Source organism: Anser anser (genome assembly GCF_964211835.1).
Source record: "Anser anser genome assembly, chromosome: 19".
Lineage (NCBI taxonomy): Eukaryota > Metazoa > Chordata > Aves > Anseriformes > Anatidae > Anser > Anser anser.
In genome coordinates, this window is record NC_139740.1 from 5,049,202 (window position 1) to 5,064,800 (window position 15,599).

Below are 15,599 nucleotides of genomic sequence, written 5' to 3' on the forward strand. Positions count from 1 at the left end.
TGAGGGTCTTCCAACCTGGTTATTGATTAGCAACACCTTATTTCCTCAGGAACTTATGCACTCGGAAAGCTTTTCCAGCCTTGGAAGTGAGACATCACGGACAGTAACAGTGGATTCTTCTGGAAGTCCTCCAGGCGTGGGTGCAGGGTCCCAGCTGGCAGAGGTAAGCAGGCTTCTCCTTGCTCGTGTCCTGTGGCTGCACCCCACGAGTCAAAGCTTCTCTGGGTTGTTGATAAATGTGCTGTGATACGAGCAACCTAGGGGAAGGAACTGTACTGAGGAGCTGATGTTCACATTGTGAACCTTTTACGCCTTTTTATCTTGGGATGTTTCTAGTCTGGTCATGGGGATTGGTCCCCACTAGCAGTTGAAGCGTGTTAGATACATCTTCTGTTTGGAGTCTTCCTTGGGGTTCTTTGTGCCTACCACCGCTTTGGGATGAGTGTGTGCGTGCAATGTTCTGCAAAAAGCCTCTGCTTCTAGGAAGTGTCATCCCTTGTGCTCTAGACACCTGTCCCTCCTGTGGTGTGGCAGAGGCGAGGACAGCTCTGTCCTGGTGCAGCAGGCTGGCCTTGGGGTCACTGGGAAGAGCTGTGACAAACTGGCTGATGGATTGCCACGAGGGCTCTGCGCAGAGCAATGGGCTTTGCTAGCAGATCTGCTGAAAATGGGGGCTCGCTGAGGGGTGGAGGGACGTGAGATGGAGCCCATGGGAAAAACAGGCATTGGAATGGGTTGCCCAGGGAGGTGGTGGTGTCACTGTCCCTGGGGTGTTTAGGGAAAGGTTGGGCGTGGTGCTTAGGGACATTGTTTAGTGGGTGACATTGGTGGTAGGGGGACGGTTGGATCAGATGATCTTGAAGGTTTTTCCAACCTTAATGATTCTTTAACAGGGAGAGCAGCAGGTCAGTCTCCTACTGTCAGCTCCAAGTAGGTAGGAGAAAACCTGATGGAAACCATCGGCTTCCTTCTGGATCTGCTGGGGGTTAAGAGCCTCTGGCTTGGCAGTGGGACCTCTGCACCCTGTGGCTGTCTCTAGAAGGGTACAGAAGAGAGGGCTCTGCAGTAAGCCCACCTGATGCTGGTGCAGGCAGCCAGGGCCTGATCCCGTGGTGATGCTGAGCACGGGGAGGGATGGGGATGTGCAGCCCTCCTGGGGCCTCGTGGTGTGCTCTGGCCACTGAGGTCACACCGAGGTGATCGCTCTGCACCTCTGCTGGCAGCCCCCCAGCCAACAGCATGGACCTAACCTGTTATTCATCAGCATTTTAATTGCTACACTTCTTACCACACGCCTCAACTATTTCATAAACGCTGGCTCTAAATCCCCCGAACATGTTTAAAATAATTCCTGAGGCGTGCACGGACAGGGCTGCCCGCATTCCTCCTTGGTTATATGTAATGCAGCTGAAGCCTGGGATGGCTGTGGCTGCCTGTATTTACGCCACAAAATCTCCTCTGTGCTGCCCAGGATTTGAGTCATGTAACTCATGCGGGCTGCCCAAAAAGCTGAAGCAGCCAGCAGGGCTTAGCAGCTGCTCCTAGGGGCTTGGAGCAGCAGGCTCTCTGCAGTACGTGGCACATACACATCTCAAAGTAGTGGTAGGAAAAATGGCTCTTGCACATGTTTTGAGGAAAAATCCCTTTGCTGTGGCGCTTTGCATGTATTTGCGGCCTGCCGCTGCCTTACTGGGGGCTGTGACAGATGCTGGTGTGTCCCTGCTCTGCCCTGTTTGATTGATGAAGGCTACAGCTCCCCGGGGGCTCCCAGCACGGTCCTGGTGCTCAGGGCTCGCTCCCCCTTTGTTCAGCTGGTGTCCCCGCATGGTGACAGATGGCCTTTGTGCTCTGACCCTCTTCCTTCTCTGACCAGTGACTTCCAAGTGCCATCCATCTTCCCCTGGGCTTGACAGTAGAGAGCAACCAGGCTCACCCCAGAGGGGACATTTTTCCCATCCTGTTTTGGGATGTTTTGGAAGAAGGGAGCATTCTGTGGGATCAGAATTATCAAGACTTGGTACCATGCCCTCCCGAACACTGTGGTGACGGTAGACATGCTTTCTGCTGTCCTCCACTTCCATTGCACTTGGTATCTGTTGCTTTCAGTAGGTGGGACAAGTGGGACTGTACCTCTGAAGTGGTTTGTTATTTCCCTTGAGAAGGAGCCTGGGGTCAGGGCATGTCCCATCAATAGGGAAAAACTCCGTCTGAGCCTGCCTGTGTACACCACACTTAACCAGGTGGGTAAATGACGATGGTACTTGGGTCCTGAGATGAACCTGTTGCTCTCCATGGGTGTTTTCTTGCTGTATGTGATTTAAAGGAGAACTCCAGGGGTCCGTGATGGCAGCAGAGCACGACGTGCACTGAAGGACAAAATAAGGGAAATCTTAACTCTTTGTTGTGCTGCAATGCGCCCATCAGCTGGTCTTACGGGATGCTGGTGTCTCCTCTTCAGGTGTGGAGCTGTGTTGTGGATGAGAAATGGGCTGAGATAATGCAGGAAATCTGACAGATTAAGGAGTTAAACTTGGGGTGCATTGAGGAGATACTGAACAAAGTGGCATTGGCTACAAGTGGCCCCAGTCACAGCGTAGTGCCTTCAGTCAGCTGTAGGTAAGGGCAGGTGTTGGCACGTGTGACAGTGCACAATACCTGCCAGTCCTGCTGCAACCCTAGGGGAGGACATCTGGGATCTGCAGGGCAGCATTTATATGTGTAACTGCTTGCACTTCTGTTTGCTGTACATGTATAAAGATATGAGCTTTGATTTTTATTTATTTATTTAATAATAAAAAAATAACCAGACCCAAGATTGGCATGTCAAAAGTACTGTAGGAAGTGGAGCTTAAAGAGCTTTCAAGGGGTCATCTTGTCCAGCCCCTAATGCATGCAGGATCAGCTCTGTGTCATCCTGAGAGATGTTTGTGTAATTTATTCTTGCAGAGTTTCAGTCATGGTCATTTCAAGCCTCCTGTGAGAACCAGTTTAACTGAACCCCTGACTTCTCCTGGGCACAAGGGAGTGGGATCCCTGATGGGTGGGTATTTGGGTTGTGGCTGGGGAGATCTGGGAGTAGCTGCATGTGTCTGGAGCCATGCATGCACCAATACTGGGCCTTGCTTGTAAAGGGGCTGGGGAACAGCCTCTGCCCTCCTTGGAGGACTAGTGCCTACAATGGAAAAAGAAGCTGTGACAAATGCATTCAGTGCTGGGCTAGTGAGAAAGGAAGGATTTCCTCTGTGAATAACTCCTGTTTTCCACGTCTGCAACTCCAGTGTGTGTGAGGGGGGATAACAACTTCATCCCGAGAGCAGGTCCCCAGAGGAGCCTGCTAATTATAAGGTGCACTGACCCCAGATATCTTCCTGTGACAACTGCATTTAAAATGTGCCTGGTGGCTTGTAATGCAATGTGTGTGTAGTAATACTTACTGCATATGATTCATATTTTTCATAAAGCCATCACATGATGCTGAACTGAATGCCTTGGAGAAATCCAAGTGCGCTTTCTTAGCAGAGCTGGCTTGTCTAGCCAGCCTATAGTCTTGTAAAAAAAAAAAAAAAAAAAAAAAAGGCTTGATTTGACAACTCCACCAAAAGCAGGGTTTGTGGTGACTCGCAGTCTTTGTGTGTTGGCCTGTAAATCCCTGGTAGTCTTTAATGTGCTATTCCACTGTGCTGCTATCAGGGCTAATTGTGCTATAGTTCTGCAGGTCGCTTGTTTTACCCTTTCAAGTGTTGGAATTACATGCTGTGATGTGATCCCTTCGCACTTCTCGAAGTCCTGAGAAGCTAGAAATTAAAATTCCAGGTGCAGATTTCTCCCAATTATTTTTTGGGGACTCTTGGGGTTCACTACATAGTGCCAGTAGATTTGATAGGACTTCAGGTACAGTCTATCATTGCCCTCTGTTACACAGCAACTAAAGCTACCTCACCCTAATTGTACTTCTGTCTGGCCTTGAAGCATATTACTCTGTGAATGACTGTGCTATGGGGGGGGGGAAAAAAGGTAAAAGGATGAGTGAATATGCCCAAACTGCCCATAAAAACATAATAATAAAAAATAGTACTTTTCCAGCCACCAAAATTAAGGCTACAGATGATAAAGCAACATTGGTGCCATGAACCTTTTTCAAGCAAGGTTTTACTCCTAATGCAGGCTAGATTTGAGCAATTGTGCTGTGCAATCCCTCCATTTCCATAGCAAGAGAGCTCACGTTTAATGCCTTGCCTTATGGGGTCTCCTTGCATTCTTAATGCCTTGCCACTCAATAGTTGTATGCTTTGCAGGACCCTGGAGATGAAAGAAGCAATATTGTTGCGAAGGTTATTTCTAACACAGGAGCAGTTAAGAAACTGTCTGCACACAAATGACAAATTATTGTAATCTGAACAAAGCACGGGGCAGTAAAGATCACACCAGTTGAAAACTTTAAAGGAACGATAGACAGAGAGATGAAGAGATGAATAATAAAAAGGTTTCTAATGCTCCCAAGTGCAGCAATGTGGCTAATTGGTACAAACGAGAGATGCTTGAAAAGCAGACTTAAAGATTAGTCGCTAATTTTTGCTTTTCTCCTTTTAGTTACAGTGGTCCCATGTGCAGTGGTGTTGGGGTGCACTTCTGCAGGCTGCTTTGCCTCTAACAGGCAGGAGTGGGCTGGGCTGCACTCGGATCCTGAAACAGTGGCTGATCCTGCCTCTGCTGTGAAATCAGAAGGAAAATATTCCTCTAAATTTCTCCTAATCCCATTTTATCAGCCTGGCTTGCAGCCTCGTACCATTTTTTTGCATGGTAGGGAGGAGGAATGCTGCTGCAGCAGTTGTGAATGGCTTGGGGTTGATGCACTCCAGGAGCACAGAGCCCCTTCCTCTCCTTAAAACATGCAAGTGCCTTCCTGCTCCTGCGTGAGCAAAGGAGCTCCCAGAAGGAAGGCAGGATCTCAGCAGGCAAATCTTCTCTGAGCTGGGGGCAGCTAGCAGGATTTCTTTTCTGGGGTTACTTTCTGAAAAGCTGGTCCTTGGTGTAAAAGGTTGCATTTGAGCTGATGGCAGAGCGGTTGTTTCAGCATCCAGGATGCACACCCCTGGCAAGTGGGTGAGGAGAAGGAGAATCCTAGGGTGTCTTTTAGCATTTCCCCTCCAGCCGTTTGGAGCCCTAGGAGCAGTCAGTGTGTGATCCTTACTAGGAAAGCTTTAGCTTACAAAAAGGGAGTTGTCTGCTCTGTCAGAGCTTGGTGGCTTCTTTTGTTCCAGACATATCAGAAATGGGCAGTATGGGAGCGTGCTGCCAGAAGGCTCTTCTGGGGGCAGGCAAGCCTGGGGGGAAGAGGGGATAAGTGGTTTGAAGGAAAATAAGAAGCAGCTGAGACACTGAGATGGCCTGGGCACTTCCAGTGACAGACTGGCCACGTACCTTGCAAACCAGCTGTGCAAATTGCCATGGAGAAATGCCACTCCATGGAGCCGCCAGGCAGGAGCAGAGATATCTGGTAGCGGAGCCTTGGAGCTCCTGGGATCATCCAGAGCACTCGCGATGGAAAGGTTCTGGCCATGGAAATTTAAGCCAAACCTCCAAGGTCTGCTTTGTTTGAGTGTGAAATGCTGATTTGCATTATAGTTTGCACTGGGCTTACTTGGTGCTCTGCCTGTTATTAATCTTATCTTTGCAGAGGCTGGCCTCGGTTTTAGTTTGGCAGCAGGACCTGTGCCTGGGCACGTTTGCCTTGGCTCTGCATTTTGTTGTAGACCTTTACTTGTGGGCAGTAAATCAAATGCATGATAAGTTTACAGAGGGTCTGGACTGCGTCTAATAGATGCCATTACATTGCTTGTTCGAAGCTGTGTATGTGACAAGGTCACCTCATAAAGATAGTATACATTTCATATTTTCTTGACTCCCATGGAGGACTGTGGGCGGTAGGGGTGTATGTATTGCTGTAGTACATGGAGCGTAAGGAATCCCCTGTGTGGTTTATCTAAAACCCATCAGTAGTCTGTCGTCTTTTCAAAGTTACTGCTTTTTAAGCCACGGTCTTAATGTGTCCCTCTGTCCTGATGGTACCGAACTCAACACCTCCTCCTGATGGGATTTTTGGGCCCCGGTGTTGTGCAGTGGGTCAAAACCCCTGCTGGGCTGAGGGGCAGCACCTCCTGCTTTGGGCAACTCATGGCTTAGGGCTGGTGCTAATGTGGGGGCTGGACAGGGGAGGAGTGGACCCTTGTTGACTTCTGCCCAAACCTGCCTTCAGTACCAAGTGTACTGAGCTACTCTCCCTGTTGAGGTCCAAGTGCTTTAGGACCTGTTCCTGCCCTGGCTGTTCCCCCAGATCAGCTCTCATTTGGTCCTCTAGTGTTTTTTTTTTTTATTTCCCTTCAGAAGGAGCTGTGTGTTTTGCCTTTTTTTTTTTTTTTTAGCAGGTCTAGCTAAAACACTGACACCTCAAAATACAGGGGAAACTCTGTGCTGTCATCTCCTGCAGACAGACCTCTGTGTTGTGCGGACCAGTACCAACACGACAGACACAGGTTTCTGCTGATACAGTGGTCGGTGAAGCAGCTGTTGAGCAGTGCTTGCAGTGGCCAGGAGGTGATGATATAAGAGAAGGGCAATTTTTATAGCAGCTGATGGACTCTGGCTCTGTTCAGGTGTGGCTGCAGAAATTCCCGTTCCTTGTTCATGCACTGATAATAATGGAGACCTAGAACCATTGGTTTTTTAACAGTGGAGCAAAAAATGTGCTTTTTTTTTTTTTCCTCCCACAAATTTTGGCTTTAAAAAAGGATGTAGCGATGCAGTAAATTTATGAGCCAGCTAACTATCTTTGGGAAATAACATCTGTATCCACTGCAAAATTCTTCTGTCCTGGAATAAAACACCCTGGCTGCTGCTTTGGTTTCCATTTACCAGCACGTGCTGCAAGCCAGAGCAGTTCTGGAGATCTGGAGCTTGCCGTGAGACGTGGAAAACAGCCGTGCTTTTGCTATTCAAGCCACAGTGAAAAATCAGCAGACCTTCTTGATGAAGTGTTGAAACTGCCGAGTGCTGCAAACAGCAACAGAAGTTCACCTAGCTGCACAGGACAGTGCGGCTTCTGAGGTCCCGTGGGGTCTATCATGCGGCTGATTGTCTTTAAACTGTACCGTCCATTTCTTACGGACTCTAGAGGAGATTCAGGCTCATTAGTACATCAGAAATGTTCCTCATTATCCAGTGGTAAGCAAGCCAACAGACGCTTTACCTTGACACTGTAATGTTTAAGTGGGAGGAATCTGTCTGCCAAGTGTTAAGTTGTCTTCATGTTTTAAATAAGTATAATAAATAGGAAAATAAACTCTTCTTGATCTTTACTATCTCATGGTAAGTTATTTGCCCTTTGAGAAGGTTTTATTTTGGCACTTGAATCAGACTCTGGACTGGAAAAGCCTTGTAATTCAGAATGGGGTAAAAAAAAAAAGGAGCTGCTGTACAGCAGGGCAGGAAGGCTGATTTTTAACAGACATAAGGTACTTGGAGAGTCATTAGTGCACTTCTTTTGTGATGTTAAATGGTACTTCAGCAATAAATGAAGTCTGGTGCTCAGAATGCCAGTATCCCTTTGGGGCAATATGCTCTTACAGCTGTGGTGGTTCCCAGCTCCTAGGGCATTATTTTAGGATGAGAAGCTCGCTGGGTGTCACCCTGTCACCTGGCAGAAACCAGTGCTGTGGTTTTTGGCTGTGTCTGTGAGCTGCCTTGTGCTCAGGCCAGCTGCTGGTTGCCTGCACAGTGGTTTGGTGCCATGCTTTGTGGGGCGCTGTTAGAGAAGGCCATGTGCTTCCAGGCATTCTGGAGTTGCTCACACACTGAAGGCTTAAAATGTAAGTTAGAAGGCTGGCTACAAAGCTGAGAAACTTCTAATAAATCTGTTCTCTCTTTTTGTCACCACAAACGTCCTTGGAAGAAGATCAGGTCGGTGCTGACTGCTGGGGACCTGAGTCCCCTGATCAGCTGTGGGACCAGCTGGGAACCCAAGTCCTCTTTTCATCTTCTCCCCCAGCACTCAGAAATGCTCGTACAGGAGGGTGCCCTGTTAGCAGACAGGTAATGTGAAGTTAGCCAAAGGGGCAAGCCAGAGAGGAGGCTTTTATGCTCGTGGGACGCAGCTGCTGTCCCTGCTGCAGATGGAGGCGTCTGTGGGAATGAGCCCTGGGAGTCACCCAGAGGGCACCAGGTCCTGCTGTGTGCAAATGGGGTGGCTTCCAGGTGTGGGTCCTCCCTGCGGATCCCTTCAAGATCTCAGGTTTTGAAAACTGGAAGTGTCTTAGCTGAAAGATGAATTTGTATTTAGGTATTTAACATTGTATTTAACATTGAGGAACAGCTATGGATACTGGTAAAGGCTTCAGGCCGTGCTTCTTACTTAGCAAAAGATGTTCCTATAAAGGGAATCTTAAAACACCAAAATATGCAACGTGACCTTGAGGTGGTGTGGATGGTGCTTAACATGGGTGAGAATGCTGATTATCCACAGCTGACATTACATTGAAGTAACACTAATATATCTAGATATTAAAGATGATGCTTATAAAAGGAGAAGCAGAGGGGAGAGGCTGTCAGTCACCTTTTAATGTGTGACTGGGCTGGCAGGGGGAATACCTCTATGACTTCTGAGAGCAAGGGAAAACAGATATTCATTGCAATAACCATTCATTCCAGCTATGTTTTAGCACCCTTGAGAGACGGTTGTGTACACACCTTAAATACTGCCAGGCATATTGAACAAATGTGTTCAAATAACTCCCCTGATTAAACATGCCATTACTCTGGGTTAACTCTGTGTATGTGTGCTCTGCTAGGGATAAAGGAGGGGCAGATTGCTTGTATTTAAACCTGCCCTGACTTTAGTGTGGTATATAAATAGCTCTCCCAAATACTTGAGCCATTCATGTTCTACTTTCTAAAGGCAAAAAAGGCTTCTTAGGTAATGGAAATGGTGGTGATTAGTGAAGGTTGTGGATAAAAAGAGGATATGAAAGTAGCACAGAAATCCTTTGATATACCACTTGCTGCTCCTGAGGCATTTTCTTCTCCTTGTCTTGACTTTAAATTTCCCCTGTAGTGTGTCAATGAGTCTGCCTCCTAAATTTACACTCTTAAGCTATTTTGCCTTGCTGTTCTATGTGAAAATATACTTTCCATCCTGAGTTGCGCTGGGCATATCCTGGGGAAAATGCTATTTAAAAAAAAAAAAAAATCAATCTAAGAATATTGATTTGAATCTTTATAGAAGCCATTTGGGTTAGATTTGGGCCCTTGCTGTGTTCATCTAGGGAATGATATACAGTCAAAGCGATTCATTTCTTCTAAATTTAGCTACCAAAAATCAGGTGTTTAGTGTAAGCCAGTTGTTGAGGCTTCTGTGGTCAAAGCAGCTGAAGGAGCACTGCCGAGGGCAATTTGTGTTGTAGGAATGAATCAGCTTCTGAAAGTGCCTGACTCTTTCCATGGACCAGAGGAGTCTCAATGATTAATGAGATTGCACGCCCAAGAACTGATTCAGGTGCCTGGTGCCATTTTAGACACAACATCCTGTGCAAGGTGAATGTAGGCAGCTGGGAGAGGATTGCTCTGGGAAACCCATTCCTTTTTAGAAGAGATATGCATCTCTCTTCTGGCCACCAGGAGGGATACTTCAGGGAGCTTAAAATGTTACTAGACACTCTTTTAGGCACTAATGCCTAACATTTAGGAACTGCAAATTTGCTGGGTTGTATTGGTGACTATTTTACTGTCCTTCCAAACCTCAGGAGCTGAACTGGCATGGTACAATTGAGCCCTTTCCTAAAGGGCTCATAGAGCTTTGGGCTTTGGGGAGGCAACTTCCATGGACACAACCTTCTGTGGATATCTGGACTTGCCCACAGAGCTCTCTGTGTGGGTGTTTTCATCACCCTTGTGTCACTTTCAATGTCCTGATGCTTTCCAGTGGTGTGTGCTGGTTAGGGCTGGTTCCTTTAGTCCCAAGTGCTGGTGTATGCAACACCCTAAGGTATTTCCAGCATCAGTCCCATCCTGTGCTCATGTTGATCTCGGCTGAGAACTGCTTAATTGTGCTGGCAGGCTGGTACTCCTTAGAGCTGCATTGCTGCAGGCAGGGGCACGCGCAGGGAGATGCTTCTGAGCAGGGGCAGGAGTGTACCACTGCACAACAGTCACCCTGAATTACTCTGTGGAGAAATAAGGTGAGGCTTGGAGCCAGCAAATATGTCTGAATTGAATCCATGGGCATTAGTTGTAAGAAAATGCTGAGATATTTGGCCAGAAGTCAAATAGTCCAGACGAGCTGCAGTGGCTCACCAGAGCTTTCCCTGCTCCCCGGGTCGTGTTGCTTTACAGCAATTGAGGATTTAGCTCATGGTCTTTGAAGCAGTGGAAAAAAAATGAGTAGAAAATAGACCCCTCAGCAACACCTGTAATAAGCAACAGGTACATTCCCGAAGTTATGTAGCAGCTTAATTAACACAAGAGAGGCCTGCCAGACTTAATTTATTTTTAAAAGCCCCATCAAATTTAATTTGTGAGTGCAGTTCTTCCATCTGCTTTCAGGCATTATCTCTGGAGTTCAGGAGAAAAACATATGTCTTGTGGTTAATAAGAATTTGTTTTAATGGATCATATGACTGGGTGATTAATAACTGCTCGACTCCGATTGTTCTCATTATAACGATAACATGCAGCCCTGCTGCCCAGCCCCAACCTATTGTCGTGAAAAAAAGATCATAAAATGGGAGATGAAAAATTCCTCTGGTTAAGATGAAAGCAAATGGATCAAGAGGCTGGCTGCACCGAGCAGTGCAGGGAAATCTGCTTCCTATGGTTCTTATTATTTCTCTTTTGGGATTATGTATCAGATCATCAGCTGCACACAAAGCAGGGCACTTCAGTCTGTATTTAGACAGGAAACCTGATCTAACGTCTGGCTGCCAAAGGCACTGCGTTGGCATTCCGGAGGTTCATGATAAAACTCCCTGTGTAACCCTGGGCAAGCCCCTAAACCCCTTCAGAAAGAGGATCCACGCAGCAGTATTCTCTGCCCTCGCCACTCCTTCCATCGTTCACTGGCTTGCTCTGAGTTTAGCTTCATGGCACTTTGTCACCCAGTGAATCTCAGCAGCTCCATAGCCTTTGGGGGAGCGGCACCGGATTTCCACGACTGCAAACGGGAACGTGACCCTTCTGTTTAACGCCCAACTGGTGCTTTCGTTTAATGCAAGAACCAAATGCAAAGCAATTCATCATATTTGCTTTCATGATACGCCGGCTGGGTATTAGAAATGTTGGGAGCTTTGTTGCTTGGCAGAGATTCAAACCAGTTATTTAAGAGGAAATTCTGCTTATTAAAAGAGTCCAGTGATTAGGTTATCATCATCTCGACTTCTCATTTTCCCTGTTCACGATGAAAGCTTGAAAGAGACAGAAATTTATTTGGTTGTTTTTAAAGGCACGAGCTGAAATGCGCTCCCAGGGAGGAAATAGAGACGTTATTAGTTCACAGCCCCCCGGGGGAGATGGCAGGCGGTCAGGCATGTGTTCCCCGGAGTCGGAGTCATAAAGCAACACAAACCGGAACAGGTAACTGGTGTCATTTGGGCTTTGATTTGCTTTTCCAGTGTTAACCTCATGTTAACCTTCAGAGCAAGAGGTCAGGGAAAGGCTGCAGCCTCAGCCGCTGGGAAGAGGAGCTCGGCTCGCCTGAAATGCACGGTCCTCGAAGCTTGTGAAGTTTGCCACAGCAATAAGAGAAATGACTCCTGAATAAAGCTTCCGTCTCAGCTGAGAACACTCAGCCAATTTTTGTGCAAAAAGGGAAAGCAAGAGGTACTTTGAAGTGGGGAATAAAATCAGTGTTCCCCAAAAGAAGGGGGTGGGGTGTGGATTATCTCAGAGCCTTTCCCTTCTCTGTGCATATGTGCTCATGCAATGCCCAGGCGCTGGTGTTACCGTGGAAGTGCTGATCTTGTGCCCAGGCAGAGCTCCTGTTCTTCAGGCACCTCGTTGCTTTGTGCTGCAGCAGTGGCTGTGCTCTGGGTGGCAGATCTTAGCTACCTTCTAGCTGAGACCTGGAAGCAGATTTTCTTCCTCAGGGCCACAAAGTAGCTAAAAACCAGGCATTGCTTCCTCAGTGCAACCTTTCTGGGTGAACTGGCCTCTGATGACTTCCTTTTAGATTGTAATGCTTGAAATCGTCCTCCGCCCTCAAAGCTTCCTTTTTCACTGAGCTATGGGAGAATGTCAGCACCGGGAAAGAAGTGTAAAAGCACAGATGTGGGCATGAAGCCTCGGCACTGCAACATAAAAATAGTTTTGCACAATTGCACCCATGGAAATGGAAAGAGGGAAAATCAGAGTGCACGCAGCAAATTTTTCATTGGCGGCTCCGTTCTTTCCATAAGGGACAGACAGATGGGGCCAATTTCATCAAACCAGGAAGCTCTCTGCCAAGTTGCATTCATTCATCTGCTCTGAAATATTAGGTGGCATATGGCAACTGGTCCTTTCTGATACATTTCTGCAACGCCATGATGATGGCAGCATCTCCATGGTGAGAGATATGCAACGAAACGGGCCGTGAGATGGAGGCAGGAGAGGCATTGCTGAAGGCAGCTCATGGCATGCGTTAGGGGACGGGCAGGAAGATGCAGGGAGGAAGGGAGGACTGTGATTTCTGTAGAACGGGTTTTATATATGTATATGTAAATCCTCTAGAAGTACTTGAGTAAAGCCTGAAGTGCTGCTGCACAAAGGAGCACGGAGATGGTGTGGATCCACCTTGGGCTTCACTTCCATTTGGGCTGTTTGTTGCAATAGTATCTGTTGCCCTGAACTCTTAGCAAACTTGGGGATGTACCTATTGTTTAATGTTCCTGCTTTATCACGGAATTCTTTCTGGCAGAGATGGGATTTGTATGCTGAAAAGGAAGCGTTTATATTGCAGACTATACATATCACCCAGAGCCCTGTTTTTAGTAGTCATCTCTGCAGCACAGCTCCCATCACCTGACTGTGGATGAATCCCCTTGGTCAATGATTTCACAGCCATATACCTTGAGTATTTCTGCATTACCAAGGGAGACAGTTGTGCATATCTCCTCAATTCTGCGTTGGATCCAGAGTCACACAATGCAGCAAGCGCAAGAAGTAGGTCTGTTTGGAAAATGCCGTTTACTTTGAGTGAGATACTTAAGAATATGGTGAGTTTAATTATAGGTTTCAAACAACACAGGGTACACTTTTATTTGAAGTTTTGTTTAGGATTTATTTATTTATTTTTGTTCTTGGCTTGCTTTTATTTCTTGCTATAAAAATGAGAGATTTTAAGAAGGAAAAAAATACAGGGGGAAAAGCTCTGTGGCTTTCCAAACCTTGAAAGAGAAGAAAAATTTTAGAGGAAAAGAAGACAGAAAGGAATGGAATGCGAGAGTCCTTCCAAAACTGGAGGACAAAGCCCAAATGATACTTCTTAAAATGAGCATTTATCATTTTGTTTCCATCTGAAAGTTTGCATTTAAAAAAAGAATCCAACCTAATAGCTATGTTTGTGGAAGCTCCCGGGTTCCCTTGGAAACCTGTTTTATTTTTTCATGGCCAGAACTTTATGAAGAAAATTGTAACCGCGTCGTAGCTGCTCAACTGCCTGAGATTTATGAAGCATGTTAATCAATCACCTCGTCCTGCAGGTGCAGAATTTTATAAATAGCAATTACAGGGAGATGGCACGGTGCCAGTCCTAATCCCCCTCTCTCTCTTCCACATCCTGAAGTCAGCATCTTCAGAAAGCCCTCTGCTTACTAAGGCTCTACAAATCATTACATCTGTTTTTTTTGATCCAGTTCCCAGGCAGCATCTCTTGTGCCTTCACACTATTCTCTCTTTCATGTGGTCCTCTAAGTGCTCTGCTTGGGTCCCTTTGAGATGTTCACCTGCACAGAGCTGGCAGAACTCAACTGTTGGCCACAGCTGAGTTAGAGCTTCCCTGTGCAATGCTGTCGCTTAAAACGGGTCAATAAATCACTCTTCTCACCTTCCCAAAGGGTTATGACAGTGGAAAATTGAAAAGGGCACATTTTAATGGAAAATCCTTAGCCTCATCTTTTTTTAATTGATGATGCGTTTGAATGTGAACAGGTTCTTCCCTCTGAGATGCTGCTCCACAGGGTTTTTTCCGACTAAAGTTCTGGTCAGAGCCTTTGCTTCTATGCTCACCCCTTGAGCAACCACTGCTTTTCCATGTGCCTCCCCTGTTGTTTGCCTTGTTCACACAATGCAGCTTGGTGCAAACTGCCCTGGAACCAAAGTCCATTCTTGACCTTGCCTGTGCTTCATCCAGCATGGACAAAGTCTCTCCTGGACTCTGGGTGTGCCTTGGCCATCCCTGCTGCGACCTGGGGGCGCTTGAGCAGCCACGTGTGATTCTGGTCAGAGCTTCTTGTGCCACCCATCAGAGGGGCATTTGGGCATCAGTGTTGCTGGGGGAAGAGAAAGGAGCAGAACTGTCAAGGTCATGGACTTGTCAGTCAATGTTAATGTAGCAAAATCTTATTAATTTATTTATTTAGAAAAAAGGAGGATATGTGCCCCTGCTGGGGAGCACTAGCTCTGCTGGTCTCTTTGCTCTGCAAAAGTACCCAAATTTAAAAGGTAAAAAGAAGTGTGTTTCCAAGTGATATTATCCCCTGAAAGGTCGGTATGCTGGAAAATAATTAGCTGTCAAGGCAAATTGCTCGTGCCGTCTGCCCCCTGTCGCCAAATGAATTTCAGTGGGCTCAGATTTGAGGCAGAATCACCAGGGGAAGGGGGAAGCTGTCCCCAGATTAGATATGGCAAGCTTATATGACACAAGAATTTATTACTTAGTCCATCTTACAGGAGGTCAGAAAGAAAATAACAACCCTCTTTGCTTTGTGAAATAGATAGAGAGTTTGAGTGTAACCCAGGGGTGTTAAGTCTTAATAAATTCCGTGGGTGACTTGCATGATAGACAGATTTATCTCCATCATGCTATTTTGTAGCTTCCCAATGAATCCTAACCAGCATGGATATGAAACTTTTCTCCCTTTAATACACATCAGTAACTTAACACAACCTCTTCTCCATGTCACCTAGCAGCAGTAGGAGCCCAGGCCATGGTTTTCCCGGGAAAGCAGCATTTCTTCGAGGTGGAATAGTATGGCCAGACTGGTTAAATACCTCATATTTCCTTGTGTTGTCTGGCAACGTGTGTGGAGCAGTTCCCAGCCCACTCCTCAATGCTTTTACAACATTAAGAGGCTTCCATAAACTTCAAACAGCAAAAAATTATATTAGAGGAATGTCTTTAAAAAAAAAAAAAAGGCAAAAGAAAACTCAAAGAAAGCATCTGAGTATATTGGGAGTAATGGAATAATGGGAAAGTAATTCCCCTGGGATGCATTAAACTCAAATTCTGCCTACTGTACAGGAGTCTTCTTGCTTAGCTGAAGATGTCCATGCCATCATTTTCCCTCTCAAAACAAAATTGATAGAACTTTTCAGGGAAGTGATGGACGTTCAGCTAGCGGGCTGTCTGGGCGGGG

The 15,599-nt window shown here is 46.5% G+C and overlaps 1 long non-coding RNA gene across 2 annotated transcripts in view; it reads left to right on the forward strand.

Annotated features, from left to right (window-relative positions):
• Nucleotides 1-15,599, forward strand: part of LOC310884014 — a 150,116-nt gene that overhangs the window by 21,757 nt on the left and 112,760 nt on the right. The window contains exons 3-4 of one of the 2 annotated variants that reach the window (XR_014573981.1): nt 50-163; nt 6,423-12,267. This is a non-coding gene — a long non-coding RNA (uncharacterized lncRNA). Of the gene's footprint in view, nt 1-49; nt 164-6,422; nt 12,268-15,599 lie in introns of those variants that run through there. The other variant, XR_014573980.1, reaches the window with a different exon arrangement.